The following is a 23,463-nucleotide window of genomic DNA, read 5'->3' as shown; positions in this document are numbered from 1 at the left end:
CTAAAACATCATCAGATTTTCACACAAGTCCTAAAAGTAGATAAAGAGAACCCAGTTAAACAAATGAGACAAAAATATTATACTTGGTCATTTATTTATTGAGGAAAATAATTCAGTATTACATATCTGTGAGTGGCAAAAGTATGTGAACCTCTAGGATTAGCAGTTAACTTGAAGGTGAAATTAGAGTCAGGTGTTTTCAATCAATGGGATGACAATCAGGTGTGAGTGGGCACCCTGTTTTATTTAAAGAACAGGGATCTATCAAAGTCTGATCTTCACAACACCTGTTTGTGGAAGTGTATCATGGCACAAACAAAGGAGATTTCTGAGGGCCTCACAAAAAGCGTTATTGATGCTCATCAGGCTGTAAAAGGTTACAAAATCATATCTAAAGAGTTTGGACTCCAACAATCCACAGTCAGACAGATTGCATACAAATGGAGGAAATTCAAGACCATTGTTACCCTCCCCAGGAGTGGTCGACCAACACAAATCACTCCAAGAGCAAGGCGTGTAATAGTCAGCGAGGTCACAAAGGACCCCAGGGTAACTTCTAAGCAACTGAAGGCCTCTCTCACATTGGCTAATGTTAATGTTCATGAGTCCACCATCAGGAAAAACCTGAGCAACAATGGTGTGCATGGCAGGGTTGCAAGGAGAAAGCCACTGCTCTCCAAAAAGAACATTGCTGCTCAGCTGCAGTTTACTAAAGATCATGTGGACAAGCCAGAAGGCTACTGGAAAAATGTTTTGTGGATGGATGAGACCAAAATAGAACTTTTTGGTTTCAATGAGAAGCGTTATGTTTGGAGAAAGGAAAACACTGCATTCCAGCATAAGAACCTTCTCCCATCTGTGAAACATGGTGGTGGTAGTATCATGGTTTGGGCCTGTTTTGCTGCATCTGGGCCAGGACGGCTTGCCACCATTGATAGAACAACGAATTCTGAATTATATCAGCGAATTCTAAAGGAAAATGTCAGGACATCTGTCCATAAACTGAATCTCAAGAGAAGGTGGGTCATGCAGCAAGACAACAACCCTAAGCACACAAGTCATTCTCCCAAAGAATGGTTAAAGAAGAATAAAGTTAATGTTTTGGAATGGCCAAGTCAATGTCCTGACCTTAATCCAATGGAAATGTTGTGGAAGGACCTGAAGCGAGCAGTTCATGTGAGGAAACCCACCAACATCCCAGAGTTGAAGCTGTTCTGTATGGAGGAATGGGCTAAAATTCCTCCAAGCCGGTGTGGAGGACTGATCAACAATTACCAGAAACATTTAGCTGCAGTTATTCCTGCACAAGGGGGTCACACCAGATACTGAAAGCAAAGGTTCACATACTTTTGCCACTCACAGATATGTAATATTGGATCATTTTCCTCAATAAATAAATGACCAAATATAATATTTTTGTCTCATTTGTTTAACTGGATTCTCTTTATCTACTTGTAGGACTTGTGTGAAAATCTGATGTTTTAGGTCATATTTATGCAGACATATAGAAAATTCTAAAGGGTTAAACAAACTTTCAAGCACCACTGTAGTCTCATTATATGGCGGCACAGTGGTGTAGTGGTTAGCACGGTCACCTCACAGCAAGAAGGTTCCGAGTTCGAACCCAGCGGCCGGCGAGGGCCTTTCTGTGTGGAGTTTGCATGTTCTCCCCGTGTCTGTGTGGGTTTCCTCTGGGTGCTCTCGTTTCCCCCACAATCCAAAGACATGCAGTTAGGTTGACGTGGGGTGGCCTTGGGCTGAGGTGCCCTTGAGCAAGGTACCTGACCCCTGACTGCTCCCCGGGCACTCTGGTGTGGCTGCCCACTGTTCTGAGTGTGTGCGTGTGTTCAATGCTTCAGATGGGTTAAACACAGAGGATGAATTTCACTGTGCTTGAAGTGTGCATGTGATGAGTAAAGGTTTCTTAGTTCTTATATGCTGATGATTTATTAGTTTACATATCTGACCCTCATATTCCTGTATTAGTTGGAATTTTGAACCAATTTGGCACATTTTCAGGGTATAAATTAAAAATTTCAAAAAGTGTATGTTTTTTTATAAACAATTTGCTGATGAAAACTCCAGAAATACAATTACCTTTTCACAAGTGTAATTCTGAATTTAAATATCTTAGTGTTCACATTACCCATAAATTTGAAAGCTCATATGATAGAAATTTATCCTGCTTGATTGATAAGATAAAGGCAGACTTCGACAGGTGGAAGATGATTTATAGTGGTGCTTGAAAGTTTGTGAACCCTTTAGAATTTTCTATTTCTGCATGAATATGACCTAAAACATCATCAGACTTTCACACAAGTCATAAAAGTAGATAAAGAGAATCCAATTAAACAAATGAGACAAGAATATTATTATTGGTCATTTATTTATAGAGGGCGGCACGGTGGTGCAGTGGTTAGCGCTGTCGCCTCACAGCAAGAAGGTCCTGGGTTCGAGCCCCGGGGCCGGCGAGGGCCTTTCTGTGCGGAGTTTGCATGTTCTCCCCGTGTCCGCGTGGGTTTCCTCCGGGTGCTCCGGTTTCCCCCACAGTCCAAAGACATGCAGGTTAGGTTAACTGGTGACTCTAAATTGACCGTAGGTGTGAATGTGAGTGTGAATGGTTGTCTGTGTCTATGTGTCAGCCCTGTGATGACCTGGCGACTTGTCCAGGGTGTACCCCGCCTTTCGCCCGTAGTCAGCTGGGATAGGCTCCAGCTTGCCTGCGACCCTGTAGAAGGATAAAGCGGCTAGAGATAATGTGATGTGATGTGATGTGTGATTTATTTATAGAGGAAAATGATCCGATATTACATATCTGTGAGTGGCAAAAGTATGTGAACCTTTGCTTTCAGTATTTGGTGTGACCCCCTTGTGCAGCAATAACTGCAACTAAATGTTTCCGGTAACTGTTGATCAGTCCTGCACACCGACTTGGAGGAATTTTAGCCCATTCCTCTGTACAGAACAACTTCAACTCTGGGATGTTGGTGGGGTTCCTCACATGAACTGCTCGCTTCAGGTCCTTCCACAACATTTCGATTGGATGAAGGTCAGGACATTGACTTGGCCATTCCAAAACATTAACTTTATTCTTCTTTAACCATTCTTTGGGAGAACGACTTGTGTGCTTAGGGTTGTTGTCTTGCTCCATGGCCCACCTTCTCTTGAGATTCAGTTTATGGACGGATATCCTGACATTTTCCTTTAGAATATGCTGGTATAATTCAGAATTCATTGTTCCCTCAATGATGGCAAGCCATCCTGGCCCAAATGCAGAAAAACAGGCCCAAACCATGGTACTATCACCACCATGTTTCACAGATGGGATAAGGTTCTTATGCTGGAATGCAGTGTTTTCCTTTCTCCAAACATAACGTTTCTCATTGAAACCAAAAAGTTCTATTTTGGTCTCATCCATCCACAAAACATTTTTCCAATAGCCTTCTGGCTTGTTCATGTGATATTTAGCAAACTGCAGCTGAGCAGCAATGTTCTTTTTGGAGATCAGTGGCTTTCTCCTTGCAATCCTGCCGTGCACACCATTGTTGTTCAGTTTTCTCCTAATGGTCGACTCATGAACATTAACAATAGCCAATGTGAGAGAGGCCTTCAGTTGCTTAGAAGTTACCCTGGAGTCCTTTGTGACCTCACCGACTATTACACGCCTTGCTCTTGGAGTGATCTTTGTTGGTCAACCACTCCTGGGGAGGGTAACAATGGTCTTGAATTTCCTTCATTTGTACACAATCTGTCTGACTGTGGATTGTTGGAGTCCAAACTCTTTAAAGAAGCACCACTGTATATATTTTTAATGGGCAGAGTGAATTGTATTAAGATGAATATTTTGCCTCAATTTTTATATCTATTTCAATGCCTCCCAGTGTTCTTGCCAAAATGCTTTTTTACTACTTTGGATAAACATATTTCAGCTTTTTTATGGGATAACAAACAACCAAGAATAAGCAAAACAATACTAGGAAGACACCGATCTCGAGGTGGACTATCATGTCCCAATTTTAGCTATTACTATTGGGTTGCAAACATACAGAAAATAACATATTGAATTAAACATCTTGAACTAAATTGGTGTCTCAGTGAAGCTAATTCTTGTCCCTCTTCTTCACTCCTTGCATTAGTGACCTCTAAATTGCCATTCTCTCCAGAGAAATATTCCTCCAACCCCATAGTAATCACAACATTAAAAGTTCTAGCACAGTTTTGCAGTAAATTTGGTTTCACAAATGCAGAGTCATCTGGATACAGCTGTTCTCACATGCAAATTTGCCGAGTTTTGGTTGAGGACTTGAGTCTGGCAACATTGAAGAGTTTGCCTTCCAATCAAGTTCTGATGTAGACTCCTTTATCTAGGTTAGTGCCCATAGTCTCTAGGACTGCTGTAAGGTAGAGTATAAACAATGTTGGGGCAAGAACACATTCCTGTTTGACACCATGATTGACAGGAAAGGCTTCACTAATGTCTCCTCTGATCGAAACCTTCCCAGACATGTTCTCATGGAAGAGCTTAATGAGCTGTATCAGTCTTTCCTGGCATCCATACACTTCTAGTATCTTCCAAAGTATATCCTGGTCACTGGTGTCAAAGGCCTTTGAGAAGTCTACAAAAACCATGTACAGAGGTTGACATTGCTTGATGGCTTTCTCTTGGAATTGTCTCAGAGTAAAGATCACATGTGAGGTAGATCTGCCAACCCTGAAACCGCACTGACTTTCTGGAAGTACATCTTCTGAGATATTTTTAATTCGGTTTAGAACTATCTTGGCCAGAATCTTGCCTGCAATGGAAAGCAGAGATATGCCACAGTGGTTTCCACATTCGCTCCTTTCTCCTTTCTTTTTGTAGATGGTCACAATTAGTGTATCTTTGAAGTCTTGGGGAAGACATGTGTTCTGCCAAAATGCATTGTACAGTTTTAAGAGTGCAGCTGTTAGGCTGGGGCTGACTCGCTTCAGCACATCAGCTGGGATGCCATCTTAGCCAGGTGCTTTGCCACATCTAGTATCTTTGAGTGTTTTCTCAAGCTCATCTGATATGATGGGTACACACAGATCTTCTCTTGTTGGTCTCATCTCAAGCCAGCGACATGTCTCAGGATCGGCTGACCCTTGCTAGCTTAGGAGATTGGAGAAATGCTCCTTTGACCTTCTTTGTATGTCTTCCAGGTTTGTGTGGAGTATACTTCCATCAGCACTTTTCACTGGTGCCACTACATTGCTTCTTGGTCCATAGAGAGTCTTCAATCCGGCAAATAATCCATGGTAGTCCTTGCTGTCTGCCAGTTTCTGTAGTTCCTCAGCTTTCTTGCACCACCATCTGTCTTTCATGGCTCTGATTTCTCGCTGCAGTTTCACTTTAATATCTTTGGAAGCTTTCATGCTTTTATCGGAGTTCTCTTTCAGATGTAGGTTGTAAATTTTGCATTTTTCTTCTCACAAAGCTTGGATAGAATTGGCCTGTTCTTGAAAACAGTCTGGTGTACTTTTCTTCTGCTGTCCAAGTATATCACTTGCAGTTGTGTACACAATATCTTTCAGCCACTGCCACATGTCCTCAACATTTTTTGTGTCTTCTTGATTAGGGGCATTTTCCTGTAGAGCAGTTGTAATAGCTATTTTGAGTTTGCACTGTGTCTCATCATGCTTCAACTTGTCTATGTCTAGTTTCTTATTTTTTGTGGAGGCTGCTCACTTGTGTGTAGGAAATACAAGTCTGAGTCTCAGCTTTAATTGGACCATATACTGATCTGTTGAGCATTCAGCTCCTCGCATTACCTTTGTTGACAGAATCTCTTTCATGTTGGATCTACAAGTCATGACATAATCAAGGAAATGTAAGTGTTTAGATCTTGGGTGGCACCAGGTGAAGTATTTTTTGTCTGGTTGGCGAAAGTAGGTATTTGTGATGCATAGTTCACATTGAGTACAAAAGTTGAGCATGAGTTCACCATTTGCATTCCTATTTCCCTTGCCAAATTTCCCAATAGTACCTTCATATATTACATGATCATTCCCTATTCTTGCATTGAAATCTCCCAGTAGCAGAAGCTTCTCTACTTGAGGTACCCTGTGTACTACATCAGCTAATTTGTGATAGAAGGCTTCTTTTTCTTCATCAAAATAGGTCATGGTAGGTGCAGACACATTGATCAGGTTTAGGTAATGATCATTCCCTGTGGGTACATGTAAACTTATGATTCACTCAGATATTCCCACTGGTAGTGATGGCAGTTTGCTAGCTATCTTATTCGAAATGGCAAAAGCAACTCCTGCATTTTTTCTTCTGTCCATATTCTCTCTCCAGAAGAAGGTGTATTCACTCTCTTGCACTTATCCTTGGCCTTCAAGCCTTGTCTCTTGGAGTGCAGCAATGTCAATGCTGTAGTGATCTAGTTCCTTCATGATCAGAGCTGTTCTATGCTCAGGTCTCTTATCATTGTCCAACATGATGCAGACATTCCAAGTCCCAACTATCAATTTCATATTTTTCATCTTTTTACCACTATTATGGAGACCTGCTGGCTACAGTGAGCCAGCCAGGTAAGGACTGGGTAAGCTTTCTTTACCCTACCTTTTGTAGGGGCTTCCCTTTCCAGGACAGGAAGTGCTCTCCCTAAATAGGGCTGCCTGGACACCCCTAATGCTGCCTTGGCCTGCTGTTACCCAGAGCTTCAGCGAGGCTGCAACCATTAAATGCAAGCTGCCTGTGTGTAAAGTTCCTGCTAGCAACTTCCAGCTTCTCAGACCTGCTGCTATCGCATTTACTCCATCACCACAGGGCTTTCTTTCTCCTTTCCTAATGAAGTGCCTTGGTAAGGTAAGACAAACGATGTTGTGCCCCCATCGTGTTGTCTCTCTTGACCTCCAGACCTGATGCCAAGTGGTGCACAAAAGTGCCACAGACCTGACAGGTATGGAAGTTGCCTCACAGTGATAACTGACTCGCTGAGTGATGCCATCCATTGGCCATTTGAGTGGCTCTTCCACATGCCATCAGGTGGTGTGCCATTGACCTTGTTGGGTTCATCTGCCACATTGCACCAAAAAGTGCCCTGCTGCCAGCACCTTATTGGTGATATACTATTTAACCCATACCTGGAACTCAGGCAGGTGCTACCACTCTGGGTCAGAGTGAACCTGGGAGCAATGGTGATTAAGGAGTAACTCCACTTTCCCCAATACTCAAGTCCTCCTGGACCTGAGACTCACCACCGGTTGCAGTTTAAAGTCATGCCCAGGACTATATGCAGTTTAAAGTCATACCCTGAACCACTGTAAGGCTAGATCAGAAATTCCAATGGAGGAAAGATGAGAAATGAGAACATTGTGATTGACTGTGTCAAAAGCTGCACTTAAGTCTCAGAAGAAAAGGATATTGAAAAACCCATTATCAGCCAACTGGAGGAGATCGTTAACCACAACTATCGCATTCCTAATATCAAGCCACTCCTGAACCAGAGACAATCTCAAAAGCATCTTACCTGGGATAGGGAGAGAAAGAACTGGACTGTTGCTCAGTGGTCCAAAGTCCTCTTTTCAAATGAAAGTACATTTTGCATTCCATTTGGAAATCAATGTCCTGCAGTCTTGAGGAAGAGTGGAGAGGCACAGAATCCAAGGGGTTTGAAGTCCAGTGTGAAGTTTCCATGGTCTGACATGATTTGGGGTGCCATGTCATCTGCTGGTGTTGGTCCACTGTGTTTTATCAAGTGCAAAGTCAATGCAGCCATCTACCAGGAGATTTTAGAGTGCTTCATGCTTCCATCTGCTGGCAAGCTTTATGGAGATGCCAATTTCCTTTTCCAGCAGGACTTAGCACCTGCCCACAGTGCCAAAACTAATACCAAATTGTTTGCTGACTATGATATTACTGTGCTTGATTGGCCAGCCAACTTGCCTGACTTGAACCCCATAGCGAATCTATGGGGGATGGTCAAGAGGAAGATGAGAAACACCTGACCCAAAAATACAGATGAGCTAAAGGCTGCTTTCAAAGCAACCTGGACTTCAATAACACCTCAGCAGTGCCACAGGCTGATCACTTCCATGCCATGTCACATTGATGCAATAATTCATGGTAAAGGAGCCCCAACCAAGTATTGAGTGTATAAATGAACATACTTTTCAGAAGTTGGACATTTTTGTTGTATAAATCCTTTTTTGATCGATCTTAGGAAATATTCTAATAATCTGAGATACTGGATTTCTGATTTTCATGAGTTATAAGTCATAATCACCAAAACTAAGACAAAAGAAAGGCTTGAAATATTTCACTTTACACATAATAAATATAGACTACATGAAAGTTTACCTTTTTGAATTAAATTATGAAAAAAAACCAGAGCTTTTTCACAATATTCTAATTGTTTGAGATGCACTGGTATATGCCTGTCTCTCTGCACGTACTCTGCCAGTGCACTCATTGTATGAGACCAGAATCTTTCACAAGGCTAGGCAGGCATATTACTCAAGCTAGTGAGCTAGTCACACAAGAATGGCAGAGAAAGGGCAGCCAAAATTTCCAGTTACATTTAACATTATACCTACAACAGCTTGCGCTGCTAAAAAAAAAAAAACAGAAAGAAAGAAAGAAAGAAAGAAAGAAAGAAAGAAAGAAAGAAAGAAAGAAAGAAAGAAAGAATTAAAAATGGTTATGATGAAAAAGAGGTTGGATAAAGCAAGAGGTCAAACCAGATTGCACATTCGTATGGCTTTTCAATGATGGTGGTGTAGCGCGGATCAAGTGTGGGTGGAGCACAGAGGACGGCAAGACAACGTTTGGAGGCAGAGAAGGCTTATTTATTTTTCCAACTTTTCAGTCGAAGCAGCGTAAACACACACACACCCATACACACACACTCTGCATCCAATCCCGGGTTGCGCTCCCTCTGCTCTCTCTCAGCCTCCTTAAATAGGGAGCGGTTTACTGGGAAAACACACACAAAACACAGGTTAATTACCGTCAGGTGTAGCGATTCTGCCACTCACCTTCCCTGGCTCCACCCTCCTGTCACAGACTGGCACTTGACCATGCCCCCGCTGCCACATACCCCCACTGCCCGACTCAGGCCGGGCGCCCATCCGGCCCGCAGCCGACTCCCCCCCCTTGACGGGAGAGGAAGTCCGCCACGACCATCTGCGCCCCCGGCCTGTGGACCACCTTGAAGTTGAAGGGTTGGAGTGCCAGATACCAACGGGTGATCCGCGCGTTGGCATCCTTCATGCGGTGGAGCCACTGGAGGGGCGCGTGGTCCGAACAGAGGGTGAAAGGGCGCCCCAGCAGGTAGTAACGGAGGGCGAGGACCGCCCACTTGATCGCCAGGCACTCTTTCTCAATTGTGCTGTAGCGCCCCTCATGCACTGACAGCTTCCGGCTGATGTATAGGACCGGGCGGTCCTCCCCCTCCACCTGCTGGGACAAAACAGCCCCCAGCCCTCTGTCCGACGCATCCGTCTGTAACAAAAAAGGGAGAGAGAAGTCAGGGGAGTGTAAAAGTGGCCCCCCACACAGTGCAGCCTTTACCTCAGAGAAAGCCCACTGGCACTGCTCCGTCCACTGGACCGGATCTGGCGCCCCCTTTTTAGTGAGGTCAGTCAGCGGGCTGGTGACGTCTGAATAATTAGGTATAAACCTACGATAGTAGCCAGCCAGCCCCAGGAACTGTCTCACCCCCTTTTTGGTCTTGGGCCTCGGGCAGGCCGCAATCACTGCTGTCTTATTAATTTGGGGATGCACCTGCCCGTTGCCCAAGTGGAAGCCCAGATACCGTACTTCCACCCGCCCAATCGCACACTTCTTCGGGTTGGCAGTGAGTCCCGCCCGCCTCAGCGACCTAAGGATGGCCCTCAGGTGTTGCAGGTGCTGCTGCCAGTCATTACTATAAATGATAATGTCGTCTAGGTAAGCGGCCGCATAGGTGGCGTGGGGGCGGAGGACCCAGTCCATCAGCTGCTGAAACGTAGCGGGCGCCCCAAACAGCCCAAACGGAAGTGTGACGAACTGGTGTAAGCTGAACGGTGTAGAAAAGGCCGTTTTCTCCCGGGATAATGGAGTCAAGGGGATCTGCCAATATCTCTTCGTCAAATCCAGTGTCGAGTAAAAGCAAGCCGTGCCTAGTCGATCGAGCAGCTCATCAATACGAGGCATTGGGTACGTGTCGAATTTAGACACCGCGTTGACTTTTCTATAGTCCACACAGAACCGGACCGAGCCGTCGGCCTTGGGAACCAAGACCACTGGGCTGCTCCAGTCACTGTGGGACTCCTCGACGATGCCCATTTCGAGCATGGCCTGAAGTTCTTCCCGAACCACCTTTTTTTTGTGTTCGGGTAATCGATAAGGACGGCTACGCACTACTACCCCCGGGGGCGTCTCTATGTGGTGTTCTATGAGGTTAGTGCGACCGGGCAGGGGCGAGAACACATCCGAAAACTCGGCCTGCAACTGGGCGACCTCCGTGAGTTGGGTCGGGGAGAGGTGGTCTCCACAGGGGACCGGAGAGGTACGCGATGCCAATGACCCTTTTTGGACCTCTGGCCCCAGCTCCGCCTTCTCCGGAACTACCGACACCAACACTACGGGGACCTCCTCGTTCCAGAGTTTCAGCAGATTGAGGTGGTAGATCTGTAGTGCCCCCTCCCTGTCCGTTCGCCTAACCTCATAGTCGACGTCCCCGACTCGCCATGTGACCTCAAAGGGTCCTTGCCATTTGGCGATTAATTTGGAGCTCGACGTGGGCAACAGGATGAGTACCTTATCTCCCAGAGTGAACTCTCTAAGGCGCGTGCCCTTGTTGTACAGGCGGGCTTGCCGTTCCTGGGCCTGCCACAAATTCTCCTGAGTTAGGTGGGAGGAGGGGGGGGAGAAAGAGAGAGAGAAGAGGAGAGAGAAGACGATGTCGCCAGTTGTCCTGCCGCCGGAACAGCCGCCAAATGATCCTCCGCCAGTCCTATGGCCTGATCCAGTGAAGCCGGGCGGTGGCACTGGACCCACTCCGCGGTTCCGGCTGGTAAGCGGGCGATGAATTGTTCCAGCGCCACCTGGTCGATGATTCCCTCGGCGTCGCGATCTTCGGCCCTCAGCCACCGCCAGCAGGCGTCCCGGAGCTGCTGGCCGAACGCAAACGGGATGCCGACTTCCTCCATCCGCAGCGCGCAGAAGCGCTGGCGCTGCTGCTCGGGCGTGCACCCCACGCGCTGGAGGACGGCCCGGCGAAGGTCGGCGTAGGCCAGCCAGCAGTCGGTGGGGAGCTGTAGTGCGGCCAGCTGCGCCTCTCCCGTCAGGAGGGGGAGGAGGCACGCCGCGCGCTGCTCCATCGGCCACCCCGAGGCTTCGGCGACCTGCTCGAACAAGGTGATGAAAGCCTCGGGGTCGTCCTGTGGGCCCATCTTGGTCAAGGTGAGGGGAGACGGGCCCGCGGCCGGGCCGCTGGTGGACCCCGCCGACGCGAGGAGACGCCGGAACGCCTCTCGATCTTCCTGCTGGGCCAGCACCAGGGCTTCAAAGCGGCGCTCCTGCTCCTTTCGGAGCGTGATGAGTGCCTGGTGCTGGGTCTGCTGAGCCGTGGCGAGGGCGTGGACCAAGTCTGCGAACGGGGAGGATTCCATGGGGCTGCAAAGCTGGTGCTCCACCTTCCCGGGTTTCGGCACCACTGTAGCGCGGATCAAGTGTGGGTGGAGCACAGAGGACGGCAAGACAACGTTTGGAGGCAGAGAAGGCTTATTTATTTTTCCAACTTTTCAGTCGAAGCAGCGTAAACACACACACACCCATACACACACACTCTGCATCCAATCCCGGGTTGCGCTCCCTCTGCTCTCTCTCAGCCTCCTTAAATAGGGAGCGGTTTACTGGGAAAACACACACAAAACACAGGTTAATTACCGTCAGGTGTAGCGATTCTGCCACTCACCTTCCCTGGCTCCACCCTCCTGTCACAGACCGGCGCTTGACCACGCCCCTGCTGCCACAGGTGGCCACTGAGGGAGTTGAAGAGCCTGAAAAGTGATGGTTGCTAAATTTCTGGTAGACAAGTAATTATCTTTGTTATGTTTTGGGGGGATTTTGTTATTTTCCTTGTCCTCCAGCAATAGTTAGGCAGTCCACGTTCATGTGTTTTGGAGGACTGGTTTTGCAGGGAGGGGTGGGATTTTTTTGGTTGGATACTTTTAAAATCTAGCTTACTCTTTCTTATTTCTCCAATGTTGCCTACCCTACTTTACCCTAGGTACTTTAGTGAAGCCTTGTCTCTTTGAACTGTCTGGTGTAGATTCTCAATGTCATTAGAAGCTTTTTTTAAATAAAAGGAAGGATAATGTGCTGTCATTTTTATCACCGTTTTCATAGTCACCACTCGAGGTAATAGCTCCAAATATTTGTTTGAATAACATGGAATTAGGCCTCAGTACCTGCAAAATAAATAAAATCTTTCAATACTCAGGTCAAAACACCTCTTCACACAATCCTACAACACCACCTAACCCTCTTTTCATCTGTAAAGCCCTTATCTTGTGTGCACTGTGTCATCTTTTCCATTTATCATCTATTTTGTTCTAATTAATTTATCTACCATAGAAGCCCAGCGCCATCCAGAACACCTTTTTATGTTTCTGTCTTACGTTATTTTCCATTTTAGTACACATCCTCCAGTGTACTGTATATAAAGCTCACAGTTGGATTTTTCAAATGCAATTTTTTTCTCTCTCTCTTTTTTTGTTTCTGTAATTGTGTGGGGTTTTTTCTGAGTTACATAAGTAGTGTTTCAGTGTTTTCATGTCTGATGTCTGTCTGTGTTTTTTCTGGAATGTTCAGCAGGGCATGAAGTGCCCCCATAATCGCATGCAATTTGTAAAGTGTCTGTAAGTGTGAGAAAGATACTAGAAATGACTGTTTGTTGTTTATTATTATTATTATTATTACATCTCCGCTCTTATTCCTAGCTGCAGTAGTATAGTAGGAATGCAATAGATGATCACGTGCTGCCGCAGGGAAAGCTAGAAGGCTGTACAGTTATCTCCAGGCCATTTACGATGTGAAACCATACAACCAACTACCTCAATCTGTGGCACACAAAGCTCTTCTCCATGTTGAAGCTGCCAGGGAGCTCATCTTAAGTTCCTCAGAAGGTCTGTCCAAGGAGATGGCATGATAGTTTTCTTGTCCATTTACTTCAGTGTTATTTTTTCAAAATTATTACAAACGTCAACCTGATTTTCATTTTTGTGAAATTTAATTTACATAGTCTTTTTACAGAATCCAGTATATCTGATCCCAATATTACAAACTTTAAATGGCTAACATTTTTTATGGTATTGCCCTCCTGTGGACCAACTAGAAAATGTAGCAAGTCTTCCTCCTTTTCATGTGGCGCACACACACACACACACACACACACACACACACACACACACACACACACACACACACACACAAGCAAATGCACACATCATAACAGATGATTTGATATCTTCTTTACGCCCGCTTTACAACTTTATGCCATTGAAACATACTACTGCAGAATTAAATTAATATTAAATACACATACATCCCATACACACAGGATACTCTGATCACCATTATTAGCGCTTTATAGTTTTGGCTAGTCATTAAGATTTCGATTAAATGTGGATTCTGTGCACTGTTACTGCAATCAGGTCAAGTCAATTGTAGATAAGAGACCTCTCTTGAGCTCCGTCAGGCATGTCCCTCAAGTCCTTGAAATGATCATTTGTCTCTTTATGGGTATGTTCAACATTGCTGCTAAATTAATTTTCAGTCTTCAGTCTCTTCAAGATTAAGTAAATAGTCTTACACATTGATCTAATTATGGTTACTCTGGTTTTCTATTAAACTGCAGTCTTTCATTGGTTATCTCTCATTACCTATATCATGTTGAAATCCTTACAAAAGCTTGCTTTTAAAATCACACATGGATTTTATCACTCTCAAACTCAGATCTTCCATCATGAAGTCATTCAGTGTCTATAAAACTCTGAAAATCCTTACCTCAGTAATTCAAAATTCCTGTTCAATTTATTTTCTTTTAATACCTAAAACCTTGGGCGGCACGGTGGTGTAGTGGTTAGCGCTGTCGCCTCACAGCAAGAAGGTCCGGGTTCGAGCCCCGTGGCTGGCGAGGGCCTTTCTGTGTGGAGTTTTCATGTTCTCCCCATGTCCGCGTGGGTTTCCTCCGGGTGCTCCGGTTTCCCCCACAGTCCAAAGACATGCAGGTTAGGTTAACTGGTGACTCTAAATTGACTGTAGGTGTGAATGTGAGTGTGAATGGTTGTCTGTGTCTATGTGTCAGCCCTGTGATGACCTGGTGACTTGTCCAGGGTGAACCCCGCCTTTCGCCCGTAGTCAGCTGGGATAGGCTCCAGCTTGCCTGCGACCCTGTAGAACAGGATAAAGTGGCTAGAGATAATGAGATGAGATGACCTAAAACCTTCAACTTTTCCCCATATACTGTAATTCTGTATTTAAACTGTATGATGTGCTAATCCTTCCAGCCCAGTATTATGCTAATTATTATATTGCTGTATCTGGTGTGTATATATATATATATATATATATATATATATATAAAATGTATTTCTTAAATCAGGGGTTTTCAAAGTGTGGGAGAGTCAGCCCCCCCCTCGGAGAGCAAATAAACAACCGCGCCCCCCCCCTTACAATTTTTGTTGTTGCTATACTTAATGTTCTATTCGTATTTTTAAAAAATGGTTGTTGTACACATTATTTTTTTATTTTTCACATTTTAAACATCTGTGCTTTTTAAAACATCTTGTTTTACACATTTTAAACATCTCATAGCATCGTTAGCTAGCACCTCTTGGCAGACAACACACTGTGGCAGTGGAGCATCTTCAGATCCAGTCCATGAAAATCCAAACTTTAAATAATCGTGGTCATACTTCCTTCTTTTTTCAGTCCCCCAGGATTTCGCGGGCCTTTTTTGTGATTGTTGCGGGCTAAAATGTCTGATGTTGCGGGGGGTTTTCCAAAAAAAAATTGCGATGAAAGTTGCGGTGTTTTTTAGGTTTTTGTTGCGATTACATTGTGGGAGGAAGTGAAAGTTGCGAGAAATTGTTGCGATTTTCTCTTTTTGTGATTAAAATTGAGTGATATGTTAAATATTAAGTTATTACTGAAAAACTTTTGATTAAAAAAACAAAGACACTGAGAAATGGTCCTATAAACAACTTTACCAATATAAAAGATTACCAGGACTACAAAAATGCAGAAAAATAGGCTTTACTTATCCAAATGCACCTGTTGGTTCAAAAGTTAAAGTGCATAGAACCTCACAGCACAACATGAATTTACCTTAAAATATAATATAAATGCCTCAGCTATCATATAAGAAAAAAAACTATTAATACTAGTACTGTGTACAGTCAGTCTATCCTGAAGACTAAATTAAACAATAATTATAAACTAATTAAATAAATGGCTCAGGCTTCATAGAAGAAAAAAACAATTTGAACAGAATCTCACAGTATGATGCTGAAGCTGCCTAAACAATGGAAAATAAAATACCATTTTGGCAAAAATGTTGGCATCCATTAATTTCTTGTATTAAGTAAAAAAAAAATAAAGTGCACACAATCCTTCACTGTAAACATAACACACTTTCAGTGTTGCCAGATACTGCTGACGTTTTCCAGTCCAAATATGTTCAAAACCCGCCAAAATGCACTTGACACCTCCCAATCTGGCAACACTGCGCGCATGCTGCTTCTCTTGAACACACGGAAGTAAGGCGGAAGGTAGTTTGCCGACGTCACCTCAAGACGACGCCAATGATTGGTCAAATTTGCGGGAAAGTTGCGGTGATTGGATATAATTGCAACACTGCCCTGAATTCGCGGGGATTGGTTGAATTTGCACTGAAGTTGCAAATCGCAACATCCTGGAGGCTCTGGTTTTTTTGCTTGGCCCAGACTTTGTCTCCTCACTCACTGTAGCTTTAGGTACTAAAATCGATCCATTTTGTCTCTCACGTTGCGCCCCCCCCTGAAGAAGTCTGGCGCCCCCCAGGGGGGGCGCGCCCCACACTTTGAAAAGCCCTGTCTTAAATAATTTTTTAAAATTTAATTATATATATTTACCTCCAAACTGGATAATGTATGACATTATACAACATTGGCAAGGCTGTGTGTGTATACATATATATGTGTGTATATATATATATATAATTCTTAGGCATACTAAACAAATATTTGTTACATTGGTAAAAAAAAATTAGTTTTTTCTCTCATTTTCTTGTGGTATCTTTATTCTTTAAAATGTAAGATTACCTTTTTAAAAAAATCTTGCACTTAAACTCATAATATTTTGTTTTAAGTATGTATGTATCAATCAAAGGCAGCTTGGTGGGGTAGTGGTTAACACTGTCGCCTCACAGCAAGAAGGTTCTGGGGTTGAGCCCACTGGTCAATGGGGGGGGCCTTTCTGTGTGGAGTTTGCATGTTCTCCTCATGTCTGTGTGGGTTTCCTCTGGGTGCTCCAGTTTTCCCCACAGTCCAAAGACATGCAGGTTAGGTTAATTGGTGGCTCTAAATTGACCGTAAGTGTGAATGTGAGTGTGAATAATAGATGTGTCACGTTCATTATGTCTTCTTATTAAATCAAGTCATTAGTTTTCTTTTGTTACAGACATGTAAATGTTTTTTCCTTTACCTGACATGTTTCGACGGTGTAACTTCCGTCTTCATCAGAGGGTCACCCGGATGTTGGTGTGTGACGTGCTTTTGTAATCAGCTGATGTTACGGAGGTGTGCCCTCCCTGTCAACATTGAAACATGTCAGGTAAAGGAAAAAACTTTTACATGTCTGTAACAAAAGAAAACTAATGACGTGAGTGTGAATAGTTGTTTGTCTCTATGTGTCAGTCCTGCGATGACCTGGCGACTTGTCCAGGATGTACCCCGCGTCTCGCCCATAGTCAGCTGGGATAGTCTCCAGCTTGCCTGCGACCCTGCACAGGATAAGTGGTTACGGATAATGGATGGATGGATGGATCAATCAATCACACTAGCACAGGAATCCAAATGAAATTCCATTTCTGAACACACCATGGCCTACAAACATGGCCACCATGGACTACAATCCCCAGCACCACACTCCTCGGGATGTTCACACTCACTGAGTTCTAATCATGCACACCTGTTTTCAATCATGCACACACCCTTTATAAAACAGACTTTGAACAGTAACTCAGTTGTTTTTATTATCTTGCCTTGCTACCTGACTTTGAGTTTTTGGATATGCCCTTGTATTTAGTGGTGGTCAAAGCGAGGCTTTGTGAAACACTGAAATGTTCCAAGCAATCGTGCTGGCATTATTTCGATGTTTTACCCATCTTTGAAAAAATAACCACATGGGTTTTGAGGTTGGAGTGTTGGCTGCTTTAATGTGCTTTCTTTGTGGAACATGTTTCATCTACGGCAGAATGAAGTTTCAGTTAATGTACAGTAACTGATTCTGCTAATAGAAAATGAAACTGAATAAGGGAAGATAAAGAAACGATGTCTCACATTAACAATGCTGGGGCTCAAACCCCCACCCCTTCAAGCAGTAACACAGAGCCTTAATCTGCTGAGTGACGACTACTGCTATAGCTATGCATCTAGCCTATCACACACTAAATCAATCACACTGTCATGTGGGTGAAACACATCAAAGCATCACTGTAGTAAACCCCTGATGTGGGTGGAGTGCTGAAGCACGGCAGGCGGGAGATGATGTTCACACACCACTTTATTTCTTGTACTTTTGTTGCTTTTCAGCTTGACTTGCTTGTTTGCTGCTCACATACACAGACAGGTGCACACCCACATGTGTTCTGGTTGGGAGCGATCCCCTCTCTTCACTCTCTCCTTCCTTTTCTATCCTCCACCCTCACTGCAACAAACACACATACACAACATTAATTGACAACAGGTGTATTGACTTTGCCACTCACCTTCCCTGGCCCTGCCCTCCATTCACAATCCGACACTTGGCCATGCCCCCACTGCCACATACCCCCACTGCCCGACTCAGGCCAGGGAGCTGTCCGGCTTGAAGCAGACTCCCCCCCCCCCCAACGGAACAGGAAGTCTGTCACCACCATTTGCGCCCTCAGCCTGTGGACCACCAAGAATTTGAACAGCTGGAGAGTGAGATACCAATGGATGATCCATGCATTGGCATCCTTCATATGGTGGAGCCACTGGAGGGGCGTGTGCTCTGAACAGAGGGTTCAGCAGGTAGTATCAGAGAGTGAGGACCACCTAGTTGATGGTCAGGCACTCTTTTTCATTGGTGTTGTACTTACTTTCACACATCGAGAGCTTGCGGCTAATGTACAGCACGGGACGTTCCTCACCCTCCACCTTCTGGGACAAAACAGCCCCCAGCCCTCTGTCCGATGCATCCATCTGCAAAATAAAGGGGAGAGAGAAGTCAGGGGAGTGTAGGAGTGGCCCCCACACAGTGCAGCTTTTAGCTTAGTGAAGGCCTGTTGGCACTGCTCCGTCCACTGGACCGGATCTGGTGCTCTCTTTTTAGTGAGATCAGTCAGTGGATTGGTGGCATCTGAATAATTAGGTATGAACCTCCAACAATAGCTAGCCAGCCCCAGGAACTGTCTCAATCCCTTTTTGGTCTTGGGCCTCGGGCAGGCCACAATCACTGCAGTCTGATCAATTTGGGGACGCACCTGCCTGTGACCCAAGTGGAAACCCAGATACCGTACTTCAACCCGCCCAATTGCACACTTTTTTGGGTTATCTGTGAAACCTGCATGCCTCAGCTACTCTAGGAAGGCCCTAAGCTGTTCAAGGTGCTGTGGCCAATTGTAAATTGCTGTAAATAATGATGTCATCGAGGTAAGCCACTACATAGGCAGCATGGGGGCGGAGGATCTTGTCCATGAACCACTGAAATGTAGCAGGTGCCCCAAATAACCCAAAAGGAAGTGTGATAAATTGGTGTAATCCAGTGTGGAAAAGGCCATTTTCTCTTGGGATAGAGTCAAGGGGATTTGCCAATATTCCTTCGTCAAGTCCAGTGTCAAATAAAAGCAAGCAACACCTAATTGATCAAGCAACTCATCGATGTGAGGCATTGGGTATGCATCAAATTTAAACACCATGTTGACTTTTCTGTAGTACACACAGAACCTGACCGACCTGTCAGTCTTGGGAACCAGGACCACCGGGCTGCTCTAGTCACTGTGTGACTCCTCGATTATGCCTATTTCGATCATGGCCTTGAGTTCATCCCAAACCACCTTTTTTTGTGTCCAGGTAAGCAGTAAGGGTGGCTATGCACCACGACTCCTGGTGGCATTCCAATGTGGTGTTCTGTGAGGTGGGTGCACCTGGGAAAGGGTGAGAACACATCGGAAAATTCCTTTTGCAATCTGGTAACCTCTCTGAGTTGGGCCGATGAGAGGTGGTCTCCACAAGGGGCTGGAGCAGTTTGAGTCATTACTTTCGTTTTTACCTCAGGCCCCAGCTCTGCCTTCTCCAGAACTACTGACACCAATACCACAGTGACTCCCTTGTTCCAACATTTTAACAGGTTGAGGTGGTATATTTGCAGTGCCCCGCCCCTATCCATTCGCCTCAACTCGTAGTCAATGTCCCTGATTCACCGGGTGAGCTCAAAGGGCCCTTGCCACTTGGCAACTAATTTGGAGCTCAATGTGGGTAATAACATGAGTACTTTGTTTCCCAGGGTGAACTCTCTAAGGTGCATGCCCTTGTTGTACAGCCGGGCTTGACGTTGTTGTGCCTGTTGTAAATTCTCCTGGGTTAAATGTGTGAGGGTGTGGAGGTTTGCACGCAGATCAAGAATGTATTCAATTTCGTTTTTACTAGGTGAAGGTCCCTCCTCCCAATTTTCCTGCAGCACATCCAAAATGCCACAAGGCTTACACCCATATAAACAATTCAAATGATAAAAATCCTGTGGAGGCTTGCAGGACCTCTCATACTGTGAATAACAGGGGGTCAAGCCATTTATCCCAATTACATGCATCTTCACTTACAAACTTCTGATTTAAATTTTTAAGTGTCTCATTGAATCATTCCACTAAGCCATCTGTTTGTGGGTGCTAGACGCTAGTGCTGATATATTTAATTCCTAATAACCCATATAGTTCGCGCAGTGTGCGTGACATAAATGTAGTGCCTTGCTTAGTCAAGAGTTCTTTCGGAATCCCAACCAGGGAGATAACACGGAAGAGTGCCTCTGCAATACTGCATGCTGAAATATTGCGGAGAGGCACTGCTTCCAGATATTGCATTGCATAGTCCACTAGGTCTAAAATAAAGTGAGATCCCCGTACTGACTGATCTAATGGCCTGATGAGATCTATGCCAATTCTCTCAAAGGGGGTCTCGATTAGAGGGAGAGGATGCAAAGGCGCTTTTGGAGTGTACTAATTAGCATTTGTGGCATGCTGCACCCCACCGATGGACATCTCCACGAATCCCTGGTCAATAGAACCGGGCCATTATTCAGGCTAGTGTTTTATCTTGTCCTAAGTGTTAGGCCATTGGATTAAAGTGAGCCGCATGGAATACAAGTTCCCTATGGCTCTTTGAGGTTAACAATTGGGTTAACTGTTTGCCAGTTTCAGTGTCCTGCTTTATTATATATTTAATTCTATACAGTTGCATTCAGTTTAATGAAGGCCTTACACAGCTCTATTTAGTACTCTCACTGTTTATTTGTTATTGTTATAATTGTGTATTATAGTGTGTTTTTTTATTTTAGAATGTATATTGTTTTGTATTTGTAAATTGTCTGTTAGGGGTGGTGAGATTAGGATCCAGAAGCAGAACACACAGGCAGTAATCCAATAAATAATGAGATTTAATCCAGGGAAAGGACGTGGCAAAAAAGGTAAACAAACAAATGGCAAAAATAGTCCAGGTACAAAGAGACAAAAAACTTGACAAAAACACGAGACAGACAAGGACAAAAACACTAGAGCAAAAAAAACGTGAACTAGAAAAAACCCTTAGTGCAAAAACCATGAACTAGAAAAATAGCTTGAGTAAAAACCATGAAGCACAATAAAGGCACAGAAATGGCTAGAATAGCAAAACAAGACATTCTGGCAAAGTCAGGGTCTGAGAACAGCTCATTTATACACAGCAGAGAGAACCAGGAAGTGAAATGCAGGCTAGATGGAATTCCCCTCCTGGATCCGGATTAGCGCTGACCTGGGAGATAAGTAATCTCCGGAGTGGAAGTCCGGGGCGGAGCATGACATCGTCTCGCTTGCTTTTTTTTTTTTAATGTTTTTGAAGCAAAAATTCTAATGTACCTGTACTGCAGTGTACTTGTGTAAATGGCAATAAACTGTATTCTCTATTCTCATCACTCAATACAGCCTATCCTTAATAATAGTGAAATATGGGAAGGAGGGTGTCACATTTGGCTGGAGAGATTGACCATTGATTACTCTCACTTGGTCAAACGCATGACGCAGAGTCTTGTCTCATGACTGCTCTAACTGGAAATCCTCAAGGGAATCCTCGAGAGAGGGATGAGGGGCAAGCTGCTCCTCACTCCTCATATCGCCCTGACACGGCACTGACGTAGGCAGCTCTGTGACAGCGTCCCCAGTCAATGCCACACTGGGATTCCCCTGTGACATATTATCACAGGACCCACCCCCATTATATGCTCCATTAAGCTTCTAAACAGTCCCCAGAATAAGCGGGTGGGTAAGACATGGGTTAACCGCCACCTTTATGCTATGCTTTTCTCCCCGAAATAGAATGTGGATGGACACTAATGGATAATTGTGAATATCCCTGTGTACACACATAACCTTCGCCACTTGTGCTCTCCCCAGTGCCTCACCTTGCACCAGGCTTTGGTGGATTAAGGTCTGATTACAGCCGGAATCCACCAACGCATGATACATATCCCCTTGAACACTCAGCAGTATACAATACTCTCTGGCCCGATCGAGGGTGGCCTCTGGTGCATCAGGGATCCAGACCACAGCTCCCACATCCATTGTGGAATATTGACCCTGGAGATGCCCGGGCTCCCCACAGCGCCAGCATACTGGCCCAGGCTTCACCTCTGCACCTGCATTATGGGAGTCACTCACCTGGGGGGGAGAAGACACAGACACAGAAGGGAAAGACGGGAGGACACCACGGGTGCGGCGGGCCAGCTGGGGGGGGAGCCAGCCCTTGCCTCTGTGGTGGGGGAACAGGGCAGGGATGGGAAGAGGAGAGAGGGGAGGAAGGAGAAGGAGAGAGAGAAAGAGAAGAGGTGACATGTCCACCTGCCGCCGGAACCACCACCAAATGGTCCCCCGCCAACTTGATGGCTTGATCCAGTGACACTGGGTGATGACACTGGACCCATGCCACCATTCCTTCCAGAAATCACATGATGACTACTTCAGTGTCACCAGGTCAATGATCCCCTTGGCATCACGGTCGTCCACCCTCAGCCACCATCGGCAGGTGTCCTGGAGCTGTTGACCAAATGTGAATGGCCAGCCGACCTCCTTCAGTGTCAGCATCCATAAGCGCTGACAGTGTTGTTCCGAGGAGTGGCTGACACACTTCAGGTCTGTGTAGACAAGCCGACTGTTGGAGGGAGCTGCTGTGTGGTGAGCTGTGCCTCTCCAGCCAGTAACAGAAGTAGGCGCCACTTGCGCTGCTCGACCAGCCACACCCATGCTTTGGCCACTTGCAAAAAGAGCGATATAAAGGCTTCCAGCTCATCGTGCATTCCCATCTTTGTGAGGATGACATGGGGAAGGTCTGCTGCAGTGGCAGTCAAGACCCCACTGACACGAGCAGGTGCTGGAACGCCTGGCCAGCTTCCTGCTGGGCCAGCAGCAAGGCTTTGAAGCGTTGTTCTTGCTCCTTTTGGAGGGTGATCAGCGCTTGGTGCTGGTTCTGTTGGGTGGTAATGAGGGCATGGACCAGGTCCTTGAATGGGGAGGACTCCATGTGTCCCTTCAGTATTCCTGGCTTTCACCACCACTGTAGTAAGCCCTTGATGTGGGTGGAGTACTGAAGCACAGCAGGCAGGAGATGATGTTCACACACAACTCTATTTCTTGTACTTTTGTTGCTTTTCAGCTTCATTCGCTCATTTGCTGCTCGCTCTCTCACTCACTCACTCACTCACTCACTCACTCACTCACTCACTCACTCTCACACACACACATGTTCTGGTCAGGAGTGATCCCCTCTCTTCGCTCTCTCCCTCCTTTTCTATCCTCCACCGTCACTGCAACAAACACACACACACACACAACAGGTGTATTGACTTTGCTACTCACCTTCCCCGACCCTGCCTTCCATTCACAAACTGACACTTGGCCACACCCCCACTGCCACAATCACTTAGCCATGGTCACATGACAACATCATTTTAAACCACACTTTGGAGCAGTGTTTTGAAAATTC

General features: G+C 45.3%; 1 long non-coding RNA gene across 1 annotated transcript in view; it reads right to left on the bottom strand.

The window, feature by feature from the left end:
• Positions 1-17,428: 17,428 nt before the first annotated feature.
• The window catches only part of LOC132885902 (uncharacterized), a 79,161-nt gene continuing 73,126 nt past the window's right edge, over positions 17,429-23,463 (bottom strand). The window contains exons 2-3 of the long non-coding RNA XR_009654639.1: positions 18,339-18,441; positions 17,429-17,923 (exon numbers count right to left, since the gene is read on the bottom strand). This is a non-coding gene — a long non-coding RNA (uncharacterized LOC132885902). The remainder of the gene's footprint in view (positions 17,924-18,338; positions 18,442-23,463) is intronic.

This window comes from Neoarius graeffei, chromosome 5, assembly GCF_027579695.1.
Source record: "Neoarius graeffei isolate fNeoGra1 chromosome 5, fNeoGra1.pri, whole genome shotgun sequence".
NCBI lineage: Eukaryota > Metazoa > Chordata > Actinopteri > Siluriformes > Ariidae > Neoarius > Neoarius graeffei.
This window is presented reverse-complemented; position numbering and strand designations above follow the sequence as displayed.